Here is a 26,329-nt window from a genome sequence, read left to right on the forward strand (position 1 = left end):
CTTTAAAGCCCTATATGGCCTAGGACCCTCGTACCTACGGGACCGCCTCTCCTGGTATGCCCCACAGAGAAACCTACGGTCTTCAAATAAAAACATCTTGAAGGTCCCAGGCCACAGAGAAGTTAGGCTGGCCTCAACTAGAGCCAGGGCTTTTTCGGCTGTGGCTCCGATCTGGTGGAACACTCTGTCACAAGAGACCAGGGCCCTGCGGGACTTGACATCCTTCCGCAGGGCCTGCAAGACAGAGCTGTTCCACCAGGCCTTTGGCCAGGGCACAGCCTGACTCCCTCCCTCGGCAATCTTCGCAGAGCTCTGGCCCAATGGTTGCTAGTGGCTTGAATTAATTAATTTTTATAATGAATGATTTTAGAATGTTGTTTATGTTGTACCTTTGTACTGTTTTATTGTTGTTAGCCGCCCTGAGCCCGGCTTCGGCTGGGGAGGGCGGGATATAAATAAAATTTATTATTATTATTATTATTATTGCTACCCAACAGAGGTCTGAATAAGAACTGTTTTAATACACAGGCTGCAGAATTTTCATCTGAACAAAATTCAGTGAATGAATCATTCATTTCTTAAGGATTAACTGGGTCATTATATTTAATCCTTCTCTTAACTGGTGGACATGTGTTCCGCTTGACTGTAACATTTTCACTGGATTTGTGTCACATTATGTTTACTTGCTTCTTAAAAGACTGAAAAACTAATGTGCTGTAGAAAACCAACTCTATTGCATTTCAAGATCCATTACCTGATTTTTCTGTACTTTCAGATACACAAATATATATACTGTTTTAATGTACTTGCTGAGAACAGTAAGGAAGCACCACCACCAGGGACAAGTGCATAACTCCTAGTGCATGTGTGATCCAATTGTATGAAGGAGATAAATACAACAGTTCTAGCCTAAAATTAGACACAGCCCAATAATTGGTGATGGTGTCATGATTAGACCTCTGAATCTTCCAATATCCTAATTTCTTGAAACATGTGGATCCCCAAATTTTAATATATCCCTGAGAAAGCATCTGCAAAGGATATTTAACAAGTCTTATTTCTGAAACATTCACATCTCAGGGCAGCACTAAATTTATTTAGGAATGTTTTGTCATAGGGACAGGCACTCTGTGAGAGGACACCCTCAAATGCTCTCTAGTGTTAATCTGGATTTGATATGGGTATGTCCTTACTAGGCTCTGCTCTTTTGTAATATCATTGCACCTATGAATATGGTAAATGTGGCCCGTACCGCATGGAAAATATTATCTCTGAGAAATAATAAAAAAAGCATACACTTGTAAACCCAAAATGATCAAAATTTGTAAAATTAATTCAACATACAGAATAACAGATTTTGATGCGAAAATTAAAAGTTTAGAAACATATTGTTTCTGTTCGAGTGCTTAAAAAATCATTAGTATGGAAAGGTGGGGTTGGAAACCCTTAATTTTTGTGATGTAGACCCTCTCCCCCAACAGCTACAGTCCTTAGCAAGGTGAAATGGGATTATGGCTTAGATACAATTGGCGAGAGTCATGTGGTAGGATTTCTTTAAGGGCACCCCTAACCACTTCTCCATAATCCCCGCAGCCCCCCCCAAAATTTAATAAATAATAAATTAGACCAGGCATAGGCAAACTCGGTCCTCCATATATTTTGGGACTACAACTCCCACCATCCCTGATCACTGGTTCTGTTAGCTAGGGATGATGGGAGTTGTAGTCCCAAAACATCTGGAGGGCCAAGTTTGCCTGTGCCTGGATTAGACAAATTAATGGAGGCTATCAGTGGCTACTAGTCTTCATAGCCGTATGCGGCTTCCAGAATCAGATGCACCCAGCCTCTGAACACAGTTGCTGGGGATGGGGAATAACAGCAAGAGGCTACTATTCCCACATGCCCTTGCTGTGAGTTGCCCATAAGCATCTGGTTAGCCACTGTGAGAAAGGGGTTGGGCTAGATTCGCCTTTAATCTGATCCAGCAGAGCTCTTCATGTATTCTTATGATTCGACAACGTACACATACTTCTGTACTTCCTGGGATTATCTGGTGTTTTGGAACAGAAAAAAATGATATTTATATATTACTCATTTTTCTGAAAGGCTTACCACTGACACTTGAACATTCCCACAAATATACCACAAAAGCTAAATGCTATCACTCAAGTGAAAAATTCACACAAAATCTAAAATGCAGACACCAGTTGTTTGTGGAATGTTACAGAATAGATTGTAGACATACTGAAACCTGCCGCCTGCCATTGCATCTCTCTTTCACTAAAAAGTGAAGCGAATGCAATTTATTGCAAATTCTATGTATCGTTTATAAAAGTGCCCCAGATTTTCTTGTTTGCTTCAGTGGTAATTGGTTATTAAAATTGTAGGTTGGGCTGACCAAGCTATTCTTCCTGGGCTTATATTTTGTTTCACACCTGGACATAATAATTCATTCTTCTGTACGGTACTGACTACTATCCCAGGTAACCTATGCTATTTCACAAATCCAAAGAAAACAATCCTAATCTTCATGACCCAGATCAAGCTACTACAACAAGAGAATTTTAGCAATGTCTGCAGCACCTGCAGCACTCTTCAAAACACCATTTGAAATTCCCTTTTCATCGTTCTGATAACACCATTATTTGCTGCAGCAGAGCAACGAAGCTATGTAGTCCCTGATCCAAATCTCTACCCAATGATGTTTTCCATCCCTGCTCAATATCAGATGCTATGGTATACTATGTGAATGCAGAAATGGTTCATCAAAGGTGCTTATTGTGCCATACAAAATATCATCAAGTGCTGTTGTACTCAGTTAAACCTGGACATGCTACTTATAGTCTCTGCAGGCTGTTTAACAATTTTGACTTCTACTCTGAAGGAAACTGAAATCCAAAATAAGAGGTCAAATCAAAACAACAAACAAACAATAAACCCAATTTGGCAAAAATCAATAAATAAAAGAGGGTTGGGGGAAGAGAAGTGGCATTATTTACAAAAGATGATGGTTATGAACAATCTTAGCAGTGCCATTTTGGCACTGAAAAGACAACAAAAATGTATGTGCCTGGATATGCCAGAAACCCCCAAATTTTCATTCTAGCTTTCAGTACAAAATTAAAAGATTAATGAAACATAACCAGTGAAATGAGGCACAACAATACCTTCTAAGTCAAGCTTTTCGCACAAGCACACTAATATGTAACATCTAACCCTTATCCCCACATTTCACTTGCTTGGCAGGCTAACGTAGTAGTGAATTAGAACCATGAATAGAAGAAGTGAATAACATCTGGCAACTCCAATAATGCTGGCAGTGAAATTGCATTAGTGCTCTACTTTGCTCAATTATTCTACAGTTATATCACAAATATAAGTTGCAAAGAAAAAGGAAAATTCCCAAACATAATGCCCACAATGTAAAGTTACCAATTTCCTTTGTTGAAAGGGAAATGTACAATGTGCCTATGGGGAATTTCCACTCTGTTCACCAACACTGTATTCTCGCAACTTGGGTTTTGGCACATGTGCCGTAACATGAGTGTGTTTCATTAATCTGCACCAGTTTTGGCTGATATGCCAATTGTTCCCCTTTCCTGGAGAGAGGTCTGCCTTAGCCACGGTAATCCATGCTCTAGTCATGCCCTGGCCTGGGTACTGTAATCTAGGGTATTGTGCTCTCTGTTGGGGGTGCATTTGAACTTTCCTTCAGCTAGTTCAAAATACAGCTGCCAGAGTTCTGACAGCTCAACCATGTAATACCACTTGGGCATGGAAGTTGGCTCATGTAACACCATCATTACAGCAAGTGCACTGTTTGTCAATGCATTCCTAAGTGCTAGCTTTAATAATTAAAACTTTTAACAAATTTGGCTTGATATATCTGAAGGACTGTCTAAAACGTTAATATCAAATTGACCATAGGTTAAAATCAACAACAGAGCCCTCCTAGTCTGCCCACCAGTTAGTTCAGGGAGGTTCTTTTCTGTGGTGACCTCACAGCTCTTGAACTTCATAACAACTTATTTCTGGAAGGCTACCACACCACAGTGTTTTCAGAAGCCTTGGAAATCTACCTGTTTCAGGTAGTCTTCACATGACAGATATCTCTGAAGTTTTTATTGAGCTTTTAATTGTACTATGAAATTATGTTGTATTAGGGTTGCCATATGAGGGGTACTCAGAAAAATGGCCTATTCATATTTAAAAATAAAAATAAATTTCCATCTGAGTTACGAGTAATTTTCAGGAGATGTAAACAAAGTAATTCATTCTGACATTCCATTTTGGCCTTTCTGGACATAGTAACCTGTGTTACGGTATCTCTAAGCAGTAACATGAAAGGGCACAAGGATTTCTTATGCATGTTCACAAAATGGTTTTCAATAGTATAGATGGATTTCTTCCTTTAGCAGTTCATCTAAGTCTCAGCATGACAAGAGACAATAGGGCAACAACTCTAGATCCTGTATGGTACCAGCCTATAAAGACCTGCATTTTGCAAGCAGATTCTTCCAAGAGGTTAACCTACTCTTCCAAGTTCTCTCAGTGGTAGCCTCTTAATTATGTCAATATGCATATGAGTGTTACATAATCTTGCCTCCTGGGCTAGAAAAGGAGGATATCTGCATGCAAATATTCATTAAAAAGAAGCCAGCAATAATATCGTAATATCTTTACATACATAAAAGGAACTTGGCCTCAAAGCAAAAGATGACACACTACATTTGTATGCAAAGAACACCACACAGGCTCATTTATGCCTGGGTATGTGAGTCTTGTACCGACAGCAGAATGTATTAATAATAAAACAATGAAATAAACTAGCACAGGAGGGCTTCAGATTTAGGGGATGATTGGAGAATACTAAACCATGATCTAAAGAAACCCGGGACTGTTGGAAACTTGATCATATACTGTTGGAACTCAGAGGAAGAATATGTGACTGCGTGCCTAGTCAAGTAAAAAAGTTTAGCAGAGCATAGTCTGGGGTGATCCATATTCTATTTTTTTTTTATAAAATTTTTATTGGTTTTACAGAATTTTTAAAGAACAAACAAACACTTAAAAAGACATACAAACACGTATAACTTCATAACATTTTTTCATAAACCTCTTTTCCGGGACTCCCCCATACCCCCCCTTTCTGCATCCCAATGTCCAAAATTTTATAGCAACTCCCAATTGTTCCTTTCCACCTTCTGTCATCTTAGTCTTTTCTTTATTCTGACCTTATATCACTGTATCCCTTTATTCCTGAAAACCACAACATTCTAACATTCATCAAGTTTATAATGGTCCTTAAGATAACTTTTGAATTTTCTCCATTCTTCTTCCGCCATCTCTTTTCCCTGGTCACGGATTCTGCCTGTCATCTCAGCCAATGTCATATAGTCCATCACCTTCGTCTGCCATTCTTCCAGAGTGGGTAGATCTTGTGTCTTCCAATACTTTGCGATGAGTATTCTTGCTGCTGTTGTAGCATACATAAAAAAAAAGTTCTATCCCTTTTTGACACCAAATGGCCGGCAATGCCCAAGAGGAAGGCCTCTGGTTTTTTCAAGAAAGTACATTTAAGTACCTTTTTCATTTCATTATAGATCATTTCCCAGAAGGCCTTAATCTTCGGGCATGTCCACCAAAGGTGATAAAAGGTGCCTTCAGGGGTGATCCATATTCTAAAGAGTAATCCATAGTGTGGCACAGGTACCTTACAGGGTTTACAGAACATGATTTTTCTTCCTGTCATATCTCAGGCTTTTCTGTGCATAACACAGTAGAGCGTGGAAACTCATGTCTGCCTAGGGTTTCTCTTTGCTGGATCAGGATGATGGACTAAAATGAACTAGCCAAGAATGGATAAGAAGCCTCCTCTCAGGGAGAGCTCAGAGTTGTGAAACTGCATCACAGCAGTAGGGAAACTCAGGCAAATATGCCCCTCCAGGCCTCTCCATCTAGGGTACTTCCCCTAGGCCATGCTCCCCTCCTCAGGCCACAACCCCCTCTTCTGAGGCTTCCTATACCCCTCGCTACCTGTGTTCTGCATCCTCCCTGAGTGCTTTTGCCTGGCGAAATAAGTCTGTGAACTGACAATGCCTATTTCTTGGATGGAGAGGTCTGTGTGTGCAGAAATCTCCAGCTTCTACATGGTTGCAGTACAACCTAGTCACATCTGTTGCCTAACCCACTTTTGCCTCTGTCTTCTTCCTTCAGTGGAAGGTTGCTTATAAGCAAATGCAGCTTTTAGGCTAATAAAGGTTTCCAACTCTGCTATATAATTTAATGAGACTTCATTAAATTTTGTCACCTAAGGTCACAAAAAGAAAGGAAGAAAAAGAACACAGCCTTAATTTATTTGAGCCGAAGTTTATCTTCCAGTAATCATTTAAAACCACATTCAGCACAGTTCCAAGTTTTCACCGATTTATCTGTACACTGGAAAAATGCCTGCCAGATTGTGGGAATGTACTGTATAAGAAAAGAAGCCCCCCCAATACAATTGGCAACTGCCACCACCTTTCCCGCTCTCAGCTGGATTTCACCAGCTTTCCTTTTTGTAGCTCCCTCTTTTCTTCTCCGTTAGATGCTGTGTTTGTTTGTCTGCTTGCTTGCTTCCTCCATACAGAACTTGGGGCTTCCTTACCCTCTGCTGCCTACTCCACTTTCCCCCTTTCTAGCTATTTGACCCTTCTCTCTTGGGTCTTCTCCCACCACCCTTGTTGGCCCCACCTTCCCCACAACTCTCTTTCCCCCCAGGACACTAGTTTTGCCTAATACATCTCCTCTGAGGCACTTTGGAGGTAGTCATTCACAGATGCTCTGATCTGGACGCAGTATGAGCAGAGGTGACTTGGCCTGGAGGTGCTAATGGCCTGGATGAGGGCCAATAAACTGAAAATGAATTGTGACAAGATGATACTCTACTGGTGGGTTGCTTTGATGTCAAGATAATAGGTAGATGCCCTGTTTTGGATTGGGGTCAACTTAATTGAAGAAGTACCCACAGCACCTGCTTCTTCAAGGGAGTTTAACTCCTTAAAGAGTCCATGGAGGCGGCAGCTAGTGTAGCATGTTACCTATTCTCCATGATCTGCACATGGTGCAGGGACCAAATACTTGTTGAAGTGCCTCTTTTTGTATGTCCCAGCCTGGTCATGGAGATCAGTAGAGGGTACCACCAAAGCAAGGCTAAGGGATGGCAACTTCGCTGAGGACCTTCTCTCTGTAGATTTCCCAGCATCTGGAGGCATGTCTGTCATCACCTATACTCCAAATCTGTTGGATACTGAAGACATGCCTCTTTACCCAGGCCTTTGAATCTTACTGAGATTGCTCTTTAGGGTCAATGAATTTAATGATTTTGTATTGTTGTCTACCTGTGTATTTTATATTCTTATTCTGAGCTGCTCAGCAATTTTTTAAAAACTAAGATTGATATATAAATGGATTTAATAAATAAATGATCTAAATGAACTAAATAATGCTGTCATTTGCTTTCCTTCTCAGACATTATTTGGAGTTTAACAGTTCTCACTTTCTAAATTATATTCTCAGAAGAAATGTTTGAACAGCAGTTTTGAACCAGCAAGAGAGCCTTTGGGGCATAATTTGTGCTGTGAAAATGCCACCTGTCTGTGTGTTGAAGGCATTTTCCTTCCAGCTCACTGCATACCTAGAGCATTTGGACACCTAGTCAGAACTCTCACTCAGCAAATTAAATTATCCAGTCCCAATAATTCCTGAGCTCTTAGATACTATAAAAATAAAGTTCTTTTGCTTGTCATAAGGAACATGTGAGCTTCTGTAAAAATAAATAAATCATTTAATTGTTTGCACTGCTGTTTTTATATTATACCACTTAAAGGTTATTGCTAACATTACTTTCCAAGTGTGGAATCTAAGGTTTACTTTTGAAGTTCCAGTTCCAGAAGTATTTAGATATTTCAAGCTGGAAGACAGACTAAGAAAGGGAAGCTAGTGGGTCAGCTTCTGGATTTGTTTTGCTCAGCATGTACAAAATGAGTGGCAGGCCAGATCAAGGTGCAATGAGGTTCTTAAAATGTGTTTATTTATTTAACTGCAGACCTGGCAGCTGGATGCTTACATAGTAATATGAAGCAGGGGACCCAGATATTTGAATATATATATTTTTTGTCCACATAATATACGGTAACTCTGTTTTGGGTTTACACCTAAATACTTGAGGGTGCCTGTCAAAAACTTGTCATATTTATCCAGCTATGGATCAATATACCTTACTGTGATTGCTATGAAATAGGATTGTTATTAATGCCTTGGATTCATAAACCAACTGAAACTTTGTCTTTTAGCCTTTCATGATAAGCACATTTGCATTTTTGTCTATCAATTCTGGAGATATATTACACCTTCTCTATGCCATTCTTCATCTCCCGTAATTTCAGAAGAGGAAATTCTTTCTGGAAAGAGGAAAAAGCTTATTGCTAGAATGACAAATAGCCTTTTTGGCAACTTCTAATTTATTACAAGCCTGCCTTCCACCCTACACAAACAGGATGTATGTGTGCACACACACACACATGTTTGGATCATTGCTCAGCAACTGAAACCTAGTGCTGATAAGGTTTGGGCTTAGGAGGAGCACATGCTGCACTTTGTCAGAACAAGCCAAGCTCCCACCACAGGACTGGAAGTTGAATGGATTATGATTCCATCAGCTAGGCTGTTATGTACTGAGTTGACTAGGATCCAAACTGCAGCAGTCTGATTGGTCCTAGAACAATAGGATCCAAATTGCAGCAGTCTGATTGGTCCTAGAACAATAGGATTCAGAATGCAGCAGTCTGATTGGTCCAAGAACAATGCAGCAGTATGATTGGTTGGCAGGAACCACCCAATCATGCTCCAGATATAAGTGAATCCACAACCTGATTGGCTTACAGTAGAATTCCAGAATTAACCAATCATGTGCAGCCCATTGTGTAAATAATGTATATAAGCAGATACTTTGAGGGGACTCGCATTCATTCCTCCTCACCACTATGAGCTGAATAAAGAGCATGAAATCACTTTGCGACTCTGAGTATATTTCACTGGCGACGAGGATGGGATCCCGCTGAGCTGACTGCCACACACAGCACCGCAGCACCGCCACCTGACGCACCGCTGCCTCGCACCGTGTATCCAGGCTTCAGCTCCGGGACACAAGGAACTCAGAATGGCAACCGACAGCAGCTTCTCGCCGTTCAACCCAGCATCTGGAGACTGGGAAGCGTACGCCTCCCGTTTCACCTTCCTTCTAGAAGCCAAAGGGGTCACCGATGAAGAAGACGCCAAGAAGAGGGCAATATTCTTCAGCATCTGCGGAGAGGAGACATTTGAAATCGCCCGGGCTCTCCTTGCACCTGAAGACGTCGCTACTGTTCCATACAAAACAATAATGGAACAGCTGAAGGGGCACTTTTCGCCACAGCCCTCAGTGGTGGCTCGTCGTAATGCCTTCTACGCAAAGCGGCAAGCCCCTGGGGAAACCATAACTGGGTTTGTGACCTCTCTCCGCCAAGCTGCCCGGTTCTGCAACTTCTCAGAGCTGGAGAACATGCTTCGTGACCGCCTCGTCGGTGGCCTGAAGGATGAGAAGCTGCAACGACGCCTCTACGCCAAGAAGGACCTAACGTTCCAGGTCGCTCTGGAGGAGGCCCTGGCAACGGAAGCTGCCGAGAGGTCGACGCAAGAGGCACGGCCAAGCCTGCCACCCCAACCGATGGTCCACCATGAAGACCTCACCGACGAATCAGGATCTGACAGGGAGGAGGTGCACCGAGTACAGCAGCGCACTCAAGCAGCGCACAGACCACAGCTGCCTCGACGAGAAGGAGGAAACTGCGCAAGCTGCGGGGAGAGTCACGAGAGGAGGACCTGCCGTTTCCGCAACGCAGAGTGCAGGCAGTGCAGAAAATTGGGACACATCGCCCGGGTGTGTCGAGCTCGGCCCACCCGACGCCAGGCATCAGATGACCAATCCAAGAGCCCCAGGTCCTGGGGCCCAACGCACCAAGGCAACTCTACGGAGCTCACGGACTTCCAGGTATACCAGTTGCCCCACCCCAACGTAGAGAAAATTTATGTAGAGGTACAGATAGAGGGGGCCCCATGCCGCATGGAGCTTGACACAGGTTCAACTCTATCCATAATCTCGGCAAGGACCTTAAGGAAACTGTGTCCTACTGGGGGTCCCAAACTCAGGCCGGCCCCATTCACCCTCCGGGACTTCCAGAAACGTAAGGTCCCCACAATGGGGGTGGGGACCTTCAGGGTGCAATACCGAGGGCGGACGCGGCAACTGGACTTGCTCGTAGTCAAGGGCCCCTACATTAGCTTACTGGGATTGGCATGGTTTGGACCACTGGGGCTAGCTGTCACCGGGGTGAACCACACTAGCTTACAAGTGGACGTGGACGCCATATGCAAGGAATTTCCAGGGGTTTTCGACGGGAAATTGGGACAGTATACGGGCCCCCCCATTGCGCTACAGCTTGACCCCGCAGTACGACCGGTCAGGCTCAAGGCCCGCCGAGTCCCGTTCGCCTTGAAACCCCGTATAGACGAGGAATTGGACCGACTCGTGGAGCAAGGAGTGCTGGAGCCAGTGCCTAATGCCCCCTGGGAAACCCCAATCGTCACACCCGCCAAGCCTAATGGTTCGGTCCGCATCTGCGCAGACTACAAATGTACCATAAACAAGGCCCTCACGGCCCACGCATACCCAGTGCCAGTGGTCAGCCATGTCCTTGCCACCCTGGCTGGGTCAAAAATTTTTGGCAAGCTGGACTTGGCCCAAGCATATCAACAGCTGCCAGTAGACGAGGCCACAGCAGAGGCACAGACGATTGTGACGCACAGAGGAGCGTTCAGGGTAAAGCGGCTGCAATTCGGTGTCAGTGTGGCACCAGGCATATTCCAGAATCTAATGGACTCGCTCCTTAAAGGGATTCCTGGCGTCACCCCCTTCTTCGATGATGTGTTGATTGCCGGGCCCACACCAGAGGAGTTTGAGGACCGCCTCCGCACCGTTCTGCACCGTTTCCAGACGGCGGGTCTCAAGGTGAAGCGGGAAAAATGTCTACTAGGAGTGCCTCAGGTGGACTTTCTGGGATTTATGGTGGACGCAGAAGGGGTCCACCCGACTGGGGACAAGGTACGGGCCATTTGTGATGCCCCAGCGCCCAAGAGCAAGACTGAACTTCAGGCCTTCTTGGGACTATTGAACTTTTACCATTCCTTCCTTCCCCACAAGGCAGCGGTAGCAGAGCCCCTACACAGACTCCTGGACAAGCGGGCCACTTGGGTGTGGGGCCAGCGCCAGGAGGCTGCATTCCAGGCAGTCAAGGACTTGCTTGTCTCAAACTCAGTCTTGGCACACTTCGACGAGAGGCTGCCAGTGGTGCTAGCATGCGACGCCTCACCCTATGGCATTGGCGCTGTCCTGGGACACCAACTCCCGGATGGAAGAGAGGTACCAGTGGCATACTTTTCCCAGACACTCAATGCAACCGAGCGGAACTACTCGCAAATCGACAAGGAGGGTCTGGCAATCGTGAAGGGAGTAAAAAAATTCCATGATTTCTTGTACGGGCGGCCCTTCACCGTGGTGACTGACCACAAGCCATTGCTTGGCTTGTTTGCCCCCGAAAAGCAGACCCCCCAAGTGCTGTCTCCTCGCGTCCTCAGGTGGTCAATTTTCCTTGCCAGCTACCAGTATGCACTGATTCACCGCCCAGGGAAGGCAATGGGCCATGCGGACGCCCTCAGCAGGCTACCACTACCGGAAACAGGCCCTGACCCAGCACCTGCACAAGAGGTTATGAGCCTGGAGCTGCTTCCCGACCGCCCCATCCAGGCACAAGAAGTTGCACACCATTCCAAGAAAGATAGGGTCATCTCCCGGGTCCTGGACTGGGTGTGGAGGGGATGGCCCAGCAGCAGCCCTGGGCCAGAATTCGCTGGCTACACAACCCGCAAACATGAACTGTCGGCCCACAAGGGGTGCCTGTTATGGGGAAGCAGGGTCGTTGTTCCCCAGCCCCTCCGCAAAAGGGTCCTCACAGCCCTACACGAGACACACCCAGGGGTAGTAAGAATGAAGGCCCTTGCCAGGAGTTATGTCTGGTGGCCAGGGATCGACGGAGAGATAGAGGCCTGGGTCAAACACTGCCAGGCCTGCCAAGAATCCCGCCCAGATCCCCCAAGGGCCCCAGTCCAGTCCTGGGAGTCCGCCCGAGCACCATGGTCACGCCTGCATGTGGACTTCGCTGGCCCCTTTCAGGGGAAAACATTCTTCATAGTGGTGGACTCCTACACCAAATGGCTGGAAGTCGCACTGGTACCGTCCACTTCTACATCCGCAGCCATCCGGGTACTACGCAGGCTGTTTGCAACCCACGGGCTCCCTGACACTCTTGTCTCAGACAACGGGACTGCATTTACGTCAGGAGAATTCCAAACCTTCACAGCGCAGAACGCCATCCGCCACATCCGTTCGGCGCCATTCCACCCTGCCACCAATGGCCAAGCAGAACGCATGGTGCGGACCACCAAGGACACCCTTCGCCGCATGACGCAAGGGGATTGGGAGTACCGCCTTGCCACATTCCTCCTGGCACAGCACAGCACCCCCAGCTCAACGACTGGCCGGAGCCCCGCTGAACTACTAATGGGTCGGCGCCTTGCAATCAGATTGGACCGCCTTCACCCCGATAGAGCTCAGGATGAGGTAGTGGTGGGGGAAGGCAGGAACCCCCGGAACTTCGAGGCCCAGGACCCAGTGTACGCAAAGAATTTTGGGGCAGGCCCAGCATGGGTACCCGCCACAGTCACCAGGGTCACTGGCCCCGTGTCGTACGAAGTGCTAACAGATGGGGGGCAATGCTGGCGCCGCCACTGCGACCAGATACGGCGACGATTCCCGGGAGAAAACCAGGAGGAGGACAGGTCAGAGGAGTCCCAAGGGAACAGAGGGGCGGTGAGGCCCATAGAGCAGGAGGGGCCAGCAGGAGAGGCAGAACCAGTAAATACAGAGAGGACCCGTGAGGCCGAAAGGACACCGGAACCAGAACCACGACTGAGCGAGCCGGTTGTGCCAGACCAAACAGGCCCATCACAGCCAGCATCCTTGGAACACGAGCCAGAACCTGAACCCCGGACCAGGGAACACCACAGGCCGCAACGCACACGTAGGCCGCCGGCGTACCTCGAGGACTATGAATGCGACCTCCCGGGCAGGACTGGAACTTAGAGGGGAGGGGTGTTATGTACTGAGTTGACTAGGATCCAAACTGCAGCAGTCTGATTGGTCCTAGAACAATAGGATCCAAATTGCAGCAGTCTGATTGGTCCTAGAACAATAGGATTCAGAATGCAGCAGTCTGATTGGTCCAAGAACAATGCAGCAGTATGATTGGTTGGCAGGAACCACCCAATCATGCTCCAGATATAAGTGAATCCACAACCTGATTGGCTTACAGTAGAATTCCAGAATTAACCAATCATGTGCAGCCCATTGTGTAAATAATGTATATAAGCAGATACTTTGAGGGGACTCGCATTCATTCCTCCTCACCACTATGAGCTGAATAAAGAGCATGAAATCACTTTGCGACTCTGAGTATATTTCATAGGCCTTAGGGAATACTCCATGGACATGGTAAGGTATCTAGACACCCAGCAAAGTATCTATATACCCAGCTAAGATCTTTTACATCCCCTGCCACTGCACTCAGCACTGCCTCCTTTAGTTTCTTCCTATCCTTCTTGGCCTCTCTCTGTAGTGCTAAGACCTTCCTTTTTAGAGGTCAGACTTTAATTCCTGTTGGTGAAAACTACAGAGTTCTCCCCCAGTCCATATCCTGAAGACCATAAAGCACACTTTTCATGCATTTATGTATCTGTTGTAAGTTTCAGTATCTCCAATTTTAAATGCCAGGAGCGGTATCAAATTTCTTCATTTAAGTTCACACCGGAGTACCCTGGTGATGCAATTTCTGATCTTTGCTGGCTCCAATAAACATTTTTGTGAACCTATTTCCCCTCCATTCTAATATTTGACCTTCTATTGCAACGTAGACATTCAATGCCACATTTTACACTATTTTCTCACCTGCTCACCCCCCATTTCTGGTCTGCCATCCTCCAGTGCTCAAAGCAATAACCCAAGACTATCTAACAGCTCTGCAGGGTTCCATTCAGACAACTGCCAGTCCTTGGCAGAGCAGAGCACATAAGAAAAATTCTCTTTCTGTTTTCACAAATGTGCATTGAAGAAATATGCTATTGCCCAAGGTCTCATCAGCATTTACTTTCATCTTTCCTCACATTTGTACCAAAAATACAACATCTTTTTATTATCTTAACAAATTAACAAGACATGGCAGTTCTGCTGCAATCATGTTATATAAACATCTCCCATGAAGATATATCATTAGATTATATTTTAAGCTCCCATATGTCATCAGAATTCATGCTGAAGCAACCTTACAAAGCAATCTTTATGACAGATTTCTATGGATTAACCAGGTTCCCCTCCCCTCTCCCAACAATTTTCTCTGACATTTTGTTAAAACTTTAATACTCTAAGCATTGACAGTTGACATCCTTTCTGACACTACTTTTACCAAACATCAGCATATGCTACAAAATAGTAAATGATGCCTTGCAGATTTAGACCTCTTAACTTGAAATACACAGAAATGTGTTGGTAACCAGTGGCACCACCAATTAACTCTATTAACTCTATTATGCACAATTCAGTTTTCTGGCTTCTTTCAGAAATCACTTAGATCTTCTAGATCTCTTTGCACTGTGTTGTTCTTGCTGCCCGCTGCATAAACTTTACAATGTGCCGTAAACATTACAGTCTTTATTAATAGGCAGCATGTATTTAAATAGCCTTTTATGCTCCAGCTGCTGGTGATGTACATGAAACACGGCATTTGATGTAACTGGAGCTTATGGTGGGAAGGTGAGGGAGTGTAGAAGGGATCTTAATGGCCATTTGCAGGCCTAACAGCTTTTAGTTTTTTACAGCCTAGAGCTGCCAACATACGCAGATAGGGGCAAATCATAAGCATCACCATTATGGGCCAGTGCAGCTGGTAATTAACAGTTGCATTACACAAGCATCTCTGGATTGGTTTCCTATAATACATGTTTCATATCTATCTGTCTGTCTGTCTGTCTACCTATCTATCTATATCTATCTATATGGGGTCGTGGAGGCACTGTGGTCTAAACCACAGAGCCTAGGGCTTGCTGATCAGAAGGTCGGCAGTTCGAATCCCCGCGATGGGGTGAGCTCCTGTTGCTGTGTCCCAGCTCCTGCCCACCTAGCAGTTCGAAAGCATGTCAAAGTGCAAGTAGATAAATAGGTACCACTCTGGTGGGAAGGTAAACGGCGTTTCTGTGTGCTACTCTGGCTTGCCAGAAGCGGCTTAGTCATGCTGGCCACATGACCCGAAAGCTGTACGCCGGCTCCCTTGGCCAGAAAAGCGAGATGAGTGCCACAACCCCAGAGTCATCTGTGACTGGACCTAATGGTCAGGGGTCCCTTTACCATAATGTATGAAGAAGAAAAAGGCTTCTCAATGCTTTGAGATGGGAAGGGCTTTGTTTCAAATGAAATTAGTTCACATTTCTATGGGAGATTGAGGTGCGGAGGGATTTTGTTTAGTGGAAGGAGGGAGATTAGAAAAGTGGGGAAAAGCTTCATTGAATCTGCTTTAGAGTTAATTGAATACTAGTTATAGAAACTATCAGCAGATGGAGCTGCTGCTTTACTTAACCCATTTTAAAGAACATACCAAGGAGCAATTTCCACCCATTATAAATAGCAGTTTCAAAGGAGTGATTTTTGTCAGGAACCCAACAAAAGAAGAAAGGGTTATATTCCTCTTCCTTACCTGCTGCAATAACCCAAATGCTCAACAGACCTGCCCCCCCATGGCTGTGGTCATTTTAAAAAACACGCATATAAAGGCAAATATGAATTTAACATCAGATTTAGTTTGGCTCAAACACTGTGTTTAATAATGAGCGTTCTATGTTTTCACATGCTAAAACAGCCCAAAATATCAATTTTCCTCCATGATTCTGCTTTTTCAGACATTTTTTTGCTGAGGACTATTAGTCCTAGGCTTCTTGCATGAGAAAGCTGCAGGAAAATCCAATGAAGGACCCTGCACCAAAAACACAAGGGGTAAGCATTACTAGAATCAGTCTCTCTCTTTAAACGGAGGCATAGTTTGTATGGTGTGTGGCAGGGGTGGGGAATCTCCAAGCCATAGGCCTGGCAAAATTCCTAATTTGGCTCCCTGAAACCATGGCCACCTGCCTCAAATCTAATGTTGTATGTGCCATGAGGTGTGAACCAGGCTAGGATATGACTGTTTCAGTTGCACAGATGATCCCTGCAGAAAGCCGGGTTGAACTGACCGCCTGTAATCTGTTAGGGCAGCGAATCCAACCTTGTTGTGCAACTGGCTTCCCTATGGGGAACTGGGCCATGCAGCTGATTCTTAAAGAAAGCAACTCTTGTGCTGCAGTTCCCAAGCACCCAGCAATCAGTAGTTCACCCCCATTGAACCCTACTGGAGTATTGTACATATGTCAATAAAGGTTTGAGAGTCTGACATCTCAGCACAGCAAGGAAGGCTGTAACCAGGCGATCTTGCTTATTCAGTCTGCTGTACAGGTGTTAAGCACTGACTCACAGCTCCAAGGCTCCTGCTCTGCCTTCTTATGATTCTTTATCTTTAAATCAGACTTGGACTGCACATCGTTTCAGAAAACTCATTCCAAAAGAGACAGCTCCCAAGTCCTTCACATTGGGGACTGTCATCTGTAAAGCAGTACACATGGTTACCCTACTAGGGTAAGATTATGGGATAGCATGATCAGAACAAGAGACTGAGGAATCTGGCTCTTGAGTTCTCAGTTGTTCTCTTTGCAAATCTGTGTGCTAAGACTCCTGAGTTCAATTTTATATATGGGGTGTATGGTATATTCAGATTTAAGTGAGAGAGGGGGAGACAGATAATACAAAGCATTATCACTACTTTCACAAATCCATACCTTTTTTTTTTTTTTTTGGAAAATATTAAATTATGTTCATGTGGAACAAACTGTGCCGGATTTTCAGCCCCAGCTGGAATTTCCCTAGTGAGCTTTACTATACCTTCTGGCTAAATAAGGCGTCCTAAAAATCAGCCAAATCCCTGAAGGAAAATAAAAGGATTTAAACATACACAGCTGCCCTATGTTGCTTGACTTACAAAATTTAAAGAAATGTGTTCTTAAGAATCCATGAACTGAAAGCCTAAGGCTAGCCAATGGTCCATTTCAAGAATGGTCAAGTGGACTCTGAAATAAAATAATAAAGCATTCAGCCAGCCCACACCTTCTGGCCATTTAACAGCCCAAGATAAAATTCAGCTGAACCAAAGGAGGAGGAGTATAGCTAATTCTAGTCCATGGAGCAAATGTGTCACCGAAATGTTGAATATAAAAGTGAAGACAGATATTCTAAAATGTGGTGGAAATGGTTTCAACATGCATTTGCTGAATTCTGAGGAACACATCCAAAGTGATACTTAACTTCCTGGTCTTTGCTGCCTGCTTGTTCCCTCAAATTCTGTATGATGTCTAAGATAAACAGTTTCCTGCTTACTAATTAAATGTCTCCTGTTCAACACTTCCACTAAGGAAATATGACACTAAGGTATAGTGCTTGCAAAATGATCTCACACTGGAGGGACATGGGAAGAGCCAATATTGACTTTAGCACAGAGCACGCTTGTCATCTAGTGGTTAGAGCGACAGGCTAGAACATTAGAAACCACAGGGTTCAAATTCCCACTTGGCCATTAATTTCACTGATTGATCTTGGGCCAGTAACTGCCTCTCAGCCTAACCTACATCAAAGAGTCATGGGGAAATAAATGAGGAACAGAGAACCGTATACACCACCCTGATCTCCTTGCAGAAGAGGGTAGGATATAAATGCAATACATTAAATAACAAACAAAAACATTATAACATGGGATCATTTGGATGATGTCCATGAGCCTGACAGGCTTAAAGAGAACCAGAGAGAAGGTAAATTTTGCATGCCTTTTTTGAGCCACAGCAGGACCAACCATGTTTATGAAGTAGGAAGACTTTAAAAAACCTTTGCCAGACAAGGGTGGGGGTGTGTGACTTATTGCAAGCAGAGATAAAATATGTTTTATCAAGCTCTCTAATGGAGAGTGGATTTGTTGACTGGGAGTTTACTGTTTCCACCTCATATGTCAACATTACCGGCTACTGGGTTTCATAGAAAACAAACCTAAGCATTTGCTTGAATGCAGGATTGTCAACATTCATAATGTAACTTATGGAGAACATATTGCTTGCCACATTGTATTTATAAATCCAGCAATCTGTGTTGATGAGGTTCAGGAAAGAGAGGTCTTCGGAGGAGCTGCATCAGTGGTAACAAATGAGGCATTACATTACCGTCTATCACACTATCAGCATCAACAGCTGAGATTTAAGGGGCTTCTGCAGAGGGTTGGAAACACATTTTCAATTATGAAATGGATGCAGGCCACTTCTGAAGGACACAGTGGCGTAGTGTGGGGGGTGCAGGGGGGCCCGGCCGCACCTGGCGCAACATCTGGGGGTTAGGGTTAGGGGGCACAAATCCACGGGTTAGGGGGCGCAAATTACTTGCCTTGCCCCGGGTGCTGACAACCCACGCTACGCCACTGCTCTGACAGCACTAGTAGTATAATCCAGTTTAAAGCTATACAGACTATCCATGGAAGTAAAGTCCACCAAACTCAATGGATCTAATTTCAAGTAGACATGCGTTGGGTTGCACTGTAAGGGAGAAACTAGGTGCTATGTTAAATACATGTATGCATTTAACATAACCTTTTTGCTTTAAAAAAAACTGCCATTTGGGGAGGGGGAACGAGCATGATGGGAAAATTAAACTCCCTACAAGCTGCAATCTTGATGCATCCCTGCCCCCTCTGCTATTTTCTCTTGAAGGGAAGCTGCCATTGGATTGCAGAAACTGTAGAGTTATGTTAGAAACTGACTTTTTTATTTAAAAAAAATGCATATTTGTAACCACAACCGTGGAAGTTTTCCTTTGTCCTTTGTCTACCTTGTAAGAGTTTTGATTTTAACATTCATTCAATACCTTCTAACTTCTGGGCGTTGTAGCTATGCCATGTTCAACTTATACACACCATTCTTGCAAATAAAACTTTAAAAATGTGAAATTGGCAAGACTTCCCCCTTCAATTCTGCAGCAGTCTTGGTAGACTTTCAAAGCAAAATGAGCAAAACATTTTTTAAAACAAATAAATAATGAAAGCCATTGTTTTTGAAATGGTGGCATGATCTTCCTTGCTATAGATTCATAGAATTGGAAGAAAGAATATCACCGAGAGCACTAATCAGCTCCTCAAGATTACAGGGATTTGAGTTCCGTCTTCCTCCTCCCATGAATAGGATGAGCATTACCAGCTGAGGATGGACTGTCTGAATGTGAGGCAATTCTCAAAAAATTAAAATATGATTTTGTTTTTTATTCTTGTCATGTTTCAGGATAAATATTCATTTTGAGATAGCCCAGCCTTTCATCCTCCAAAGGACTGGGAGAAGCAGAGCTGTTAATTCACAACAGCAAAAAAGTTAACAGTCTTTGCCATAGCAATTTGGAAAGACAGTATGTGCCAAGTTTACATTCCCATGATACTGCACCATATGCATTTTGTAATTTCTGAAAGCTTGTAAAGTTTCCTACTGAAGTAGTCGTGTTACAACTTGCATGCCAATATGCTCTAGCAAACTTGCAATGGCATTTTCTCACATCAGTTACCATAGTTTAGGCTGATAGGAAATGACAACTGCATCCCCTAGCATTGCTAAAAGTTAGATGAAGCCTTGGCTGAATTCTCTTAAATGAACTGCTGTTGTTGTCAGACATAAACTAACTCATCACTCCAGATTTCATAGATCTAAGGCATGGAAAATGAGAATATTTCTAATGGCAGAATGCAGCTACATTTTCATGATTCATACAGACTTTGAACATGCTGTATTTGCAATACAAACAAAATACTGATTGAAAAGGACAAAAGTAAGTTTGGATGGCACAAAGTGTTCATTCTGTGCAAATGTCATTCCAATCTAATAAATATAAGATTCCATGTGGGTTAGTGTTTCATTATATTATTTCATAATCTTCCATCCAATGAAACATTGCCTTCCTTTACACTATTGGGGTCTCTTAACGATCCAGCACTTTGAGTTGGCTCATGCAGTGCAAATCTCCCACATGTTTGCCACTGGAGAACGTGAGGCCACACCTGGGAGGTGCTCATAGGTTAGTGCTCCCACCCAGGGGCCAACTAAGCAGTTGCAATGACCTGTGTGATTATGTTATCTTACTAATTGCAGTAGATGCATGGACAATGCCATGTAGATGGCACTGATTAATAGAGAATACCACCCTTGTAAGAGCCTAATTGTGAAACCCTGCAGACTCCCTAAGTAGCTTCTCTAGCCTTCCCTGAACTAACATTCTGCTACCTTCATTGATTTTGACACTCCCATTCCAAGGACCAACTGAAGTGGTGCAGCACATGACACCCCCTCTCCAAATTAAGATATAATAATAATAATAATAATAATAATAATAATAATTTTTATTTATACCCCACCCATATTATAATAATATTATATTATTAAAAACAACCCCATAAGACATAAAACATGTCCCAATACAAGGCTGCCTTGAGATGTCTTCTAAAAGTCAGATAGTTGTTTATTTCCTTGACATCTGATGGAAAGGTGTTCCACAGGGCAGGCGCCGCTACCAAGGAGATCCTCTGTACTTTTTTTTCAGTCTGAGCCTGATAATCCCACATGTGCCTCTTTGGTTGCTGGCAGTAAAAGTGCAATCATTATAGATCTGTAGCTTCTAGTGTGGTGTGCCAGCCATGACCTTGCCACTGCCCTGCCCCACTCCATCTAGCACCATTCAGGAAAGCTGCAGAGATGCCGGTGTTGGGAAAAGCAGCTCTGCACCACCGTACAAGACACTACTGTTATGAACTAAATAATTAGCTGCCCATTCAATACATCTAGAATCAGCTGCCCTCCCACTCTGTTTGACGGAATGGCCAGTGCTACCCATCCTGCTTCCTAGCTCCTCCACCTAGTCACGGTTCTCAAATGTTGAATGAAAATCCTCTTGATAGGGACCATAAGGACGAAACTAAGCATGACTGGCAAGATCTATGATTAAGATCTCCCAGCAATGTAATCATAATTTAAAAAATAGTAGCTGTAGCATGCCACCAATCAGATTAGCACTGTGGCACTGGAAATCTTGCTCACCTGATAAAAATTATGCCCCTTAGCTGCTAGTATCTCTACAGAGCAAGTAGTATTTTGGGGGGTGGGGGACAATTTTATTCACAAAAACATCACCAGTGGGGTGGGGGAAGGGCTAAGACCCCTCTTCACCAGCACTGCAGTCCTAAGGCCATTCTCACCACAGCTGCTTTGTTCATTGATTTAACCATCTCCTAACCACAAGTTTTGTCTCCCATGTCATTGCAAAAACAAGATTATTCTTATTTTTTAAAAAATGACTACTAATAGTATAATAACGCTTACAGTAGGTTAATCCAAACAATCTGTGATCGGATATTAGAGCCACAATGAGAGATGGTGAGAAAAGAATTATTTCTCGGCTTTTAAAATATATTTTTCTCCTGTTGCCCAAAGTAAGAAATTAGCCCATTTATGCCATTCTACTGGATGACAAAGTTACAGAAGTGGGAATTTGGACTGCAGCAATTTTAAGCTGAGCTGGCAGCACTTTCAACAAAAGAAAATACTATAATTAGCAGATTTCATTATTCCATACAAAAATAGCTGTTCAGTTCTAGCAGGTTTAAATTCTTGTTGCAGCTGTTATAACAACCGGACATCTTCAAAGCCTGAAATTCATCATTTTCCCATGCCAGGAGGTAGGGGTTATTTATACAGTCATTTACAAAGCTAAGTTATTGGTTCAGAAGCAATGTGTAATGAATGAGGCAATTCAGTTTTCCTAAAAGATTTTGCAGAAGTACCTAGGGTACTCAGCCTCTCTGCTTCTCTAGAGGCAAAAAGTATAACAGGAATGAACAATACCTGTTTTAACCTAACATGAACTTGCATGTTTTCTAGTATGGGTCAAGACGGGAACATCTTATATGCTGTTTACTGGTCTGGATCATAAAGAATCATATATTTAGTTAAACAAAACATCTTAGACATGTTGAATGCAATGATAGTGCAGTATTGCTTGGTGAATATGAGACAATGTAATATGAGACAAAGACCCACAAAAAAATATATGTTTCAGTGCAACTAAGGACATAAAGATTGACCAGTATTAGTTCTGAAATGCAGCAGATACTCCAGGCAGTACTTTCTTTTTGGAAAAGAACTGGAGAATGCCTCTACCAGCGTGCTTTCACTCTGGGATAATCCATTTGCCACTAGTGATGCCAATAAATCAAACTCCCAATATATTTATTTTGAAATTTTTAAGTATGGATTTACTAACTCTGCTCCTAAACTGGACACAAAGGACAGCCAATGCGTTACTTAGATAATCTCAGAATTCCAACAAACACAGCTTATACTCATGAAGATTGATGCAGTTCTCCAATATATAAAGTTTGCTGTTTGATATTCTATCCAAGGCACACTAATTACACTTCCTCATTTTTCTTAAAAGCAGATGCCATGTGCTAGATTTTTAGAGCAGATAACGAACAGCAATGAACATACACAGTGCCAAGAACTGCTGTCAGAAACATTAGTAAATTTTTGATCTTATGGATACGTTCAGAGTAGACCCTAGTACCTTTGGTGAAGAGTTATTTGACAAATGAAACAAAGGCTACAATTAACTCTCTCCACGGTTTCACACAGTGAAAAATGAACAGGACTCCACATGCTTCTGTTCTTCAAAATGCAAACATAGGTATTGTTTTGTAAAATGTCTTAGAGAGCAGCAAGATAACACATTACATATCTATATATGTCTACAAGCAATAACAGAAATTTGGCATTCATGAGTGTTGCACAGCAGATCTAAAGTATCACATTTTAACCAGAAAGCAATATGACAGAAATCAATATCCCTACATTCCTGGGAGCAAACCCCACTTAACCCCATTGACACTTTCTTCTGAGTAGGCATGTATAGGATTGCACTCAAAAGTAAGACCCAATGAGCCTACTGAAACTTATTGCTAGGTAAGTGTTATAAGACTGCAGTTTTGTTTTAAATCAAACAAAACAAAAACATTTCAAAAGACAAGGAAGGATAAAACTGAGCAGCAGTAACAAAACTTTTTCCACTGAAGGATGGCTTTTTATGCTTCATACTGTACTTTTATTTAGATGTTTCTAATTACTCTGTAAGCCACCTTGAATCCTGGTTTAGGAAAAGGCAGGGATATTATAGAATCATGGAATCATAGAGTTGGAAGAGATCCAAGGGTCATCTAGTCCAACCCCCTGCAAAGCAGGAATCACATCTCCTCTCATTCTCCTCTTTTCCAAGCTAAACATACCCAGCTTCTTCAATTACTTCTCATAAGTCTTGGTTTCCAGATCCCTCCTCTGCACACGTTCCAGCTTGTCAACATCCTTCTTAAATTGTGGTGCCCAGAATTGGACACAGTATTCCAGGTGTGGTTTGACACTATTATTATTATTATTATTATTATTATTATTATTATTAGTACTTTAGTACATATATGCAAACACAACACATTTGCAGACAATGTTATGCAAGTCAGATATGTATAAACCTCATTGAAATAACTCTTCACAATGAAGAAGAATCACAATATGGACATGTTTTGTACTTTGTGATCTGAATCCCAGTACCAACTGCAGTTTGAAAAGCTACTTTCTGAACATGTTAAAATGCTCACATTGTATACAGTCTTTTCATGCCACTGGACCAAGTTAGAATGCACATCGGAGAAACCACCATTTTTTGAAGACATGCCCCTCCTTCCCTTTCAGCCTCCCTCAGTGTGGAAATAGCAAACATCCTTAGCAGAACCACGGTCCTTCCCCTATATGCATTCTGAGGTGGTGCAGTCTTATGACAGAACTGCGACAACCACCACACGTTTGAAACACCTCTTATTTAAGCTTGTTCAATACCTTGGAAAGGATAGCCAAGGGGCTGTTTCTACTGAACAAGGATATCTATTTCTAGCAGAACAGGAAGTATTCTTCAACACAAGAAAAGCATTTGAAAAACATTTTTCTGCAGTCCCCTTGAGTGTGCAGAAAGCTGTAAAAAGAAGGGATCTGTCAAGAAAACCTTTAAATGAAATGAGATTGCATGTAATCTTATGTGTGCTATAAGAAAATGCGGGGCGGGGGGGAGGACACCTTAGCCTTTGATTCAAAATTTCTTTCATGTTCAACTGCTAGAGGAAGAAGAAGAAGAAGAAGAAGAGTTTGGATTTGATATCCCGCCTTTCACTCCCCTTGAGGAGTCTCAAAGCGGCTAACACTCTCCTTTCCCTTCCTCCCCCACAACAAACACTCTGTGAGGTGAGTGGGGCTGAGAGACTTCACAGAAGTGTGACTGGCCCAAGGTCACCCAGCAGCTGCATGTGGAGGAGCGGAGACGCGAACCCGGTTTCCCAGATTACGTGACTACCGCTCTTAACCACTACACCACGCTGGTACTTCCCAGGGCAACTGCCATTCAGAGAATTTATCCATGGACATTTGCTCTCTATGTGCCACAAATTAATTTTACTATTCTCAAATTTATTTTTTCAATGAAAGCTATTTGTTTTATTTGAAAATGTATCTAGTCAAAACTATTTAGTGCGCTGTTTATTATCATCATTTCTGTGGCTATTGTAAACTGTGAAACAAATTAGCCTTTTAGCGTGCATATGTGGCCGTGCATTTGCTTCTTCCTTCACAATTGTGAGCAATCAAATCAGGAAGTGTGCAATCAATCATGGTTCCCATTTTGTCTAACTGGGAAATTATGCTTGCCAGCTTCAGAAAAAGTCAGTATATTAAACACAAGTTTGAAATTAGTTTTGTTAATAAAAGGTATGTGGCATGTGAACATACAGATTCTACTTTTAGCTGTCATGACCATCACCCATCAAAGTCTTGCCCTTCATGGATTTGCCTAATTTTGTTTAAATGCCAGCACTAAATTCACTGTACAGTACATGTATTGTGTAAATATGTGCTTTTAATCGTTCTGAACATACAACCAGTTCCATTGTATAATTAAGGTCTAGCATTATGACAAAAATAGTTTCTCTTTATTCACTACCTATATGGTTGCTAATCTGGTACGTTTCTGTCATGCTTCCTCCTCCCCTAGTTATCTTGTTCCTAAGCTAACCACCCACCCAAAAAACCAAACAAACACTAGTTTAACCTTTTCTCATAGTGAGATACTCTATCTGGATGATCAGGGGGTCTCTAGTTGGGCTTTTATTTATTTATTTTTAAAATACTTTATTGACAGTCTTATACAACAAATAAAGTATACATCTTCTTTTACTAGACATAAGTATAAATCTTATAAACGAAGCAACAACCATATACAAGTAATACTCCATTTGTTAACAAACAAATACTTTCTTATTCCTTTTAGTGAATTTTCTATTACGGTTCCAATCTCTCTTCTTTTATGGGGGGTGGGGTGGACGGACCTTATCTGCTGACTTTAGGCCTTTTTTATCTAGGTCACTTTTCAGCTATTGCTTGAATTTATTCCATCCTCATACCTCTCTGTGCTGTGCTCATCACATCTAGCTTTAAGTTTTCATATTTAGCTGCTTTCTCCAGCCCAGTTTGTTTCTTTCTTTCACATTTCAGCTGCTCTTTTGACTTCCTTACTGAAATCCTGGCAACTGACCTTTTGTTCCCCTTGGATTTTGATTTTGGATTACTTTTCTGGTAAATAATTATTGGCTGCATCATGATTTGCCTTCCTTTAGAGCAGGGACAAAGAACCTGTAGCCCTCTCAGAGCAAACCATACTGGGGCTGGGAGTCATGGTGTGACTAAAATACATGATGACTATTTACATTTGTTGTGGGAGCAGATGTGCACCCCTGAAAAATACCCTACTGTACCAGGCGAGGAGACGACAGAACTCAAGACCATGCTGAATAACTAAGGAATGACTAATACCAAGATAAACTAAACCTAAACTCCTGAAAATAAC

At 43.0% G+C, this 26,329-nt stretch overlaps 1 protein-coding gene across 7 annotated transcripts in view; it reads right to left on the bottom strand.

Annotated features, from left to right (window-relative positions):
- Positions 1-26,329, bottom strand: part of GABRB2 (gamma-aminobutyric acid type A receptor subunit beta2) — a 116,485-nt gene that overhangs the window by 31,173 nt on the left and 58,983 nt on the right. The window lies entirely within an intron of this gene.

The sequence above is a fragment of the Podarcis vaucheri genome (genome assembly GCF_965113315.1).
Source record: "Podarcis vaucheri genome assembly, chromosome: 2".
NCBI classification, from domain to species: domain Eukaryota; kingdom Metazoa; phylum Chordata; class Lepidosauria; order Squamata; family Lacertidae; genus Podarcis; species Podarcis vaucheri.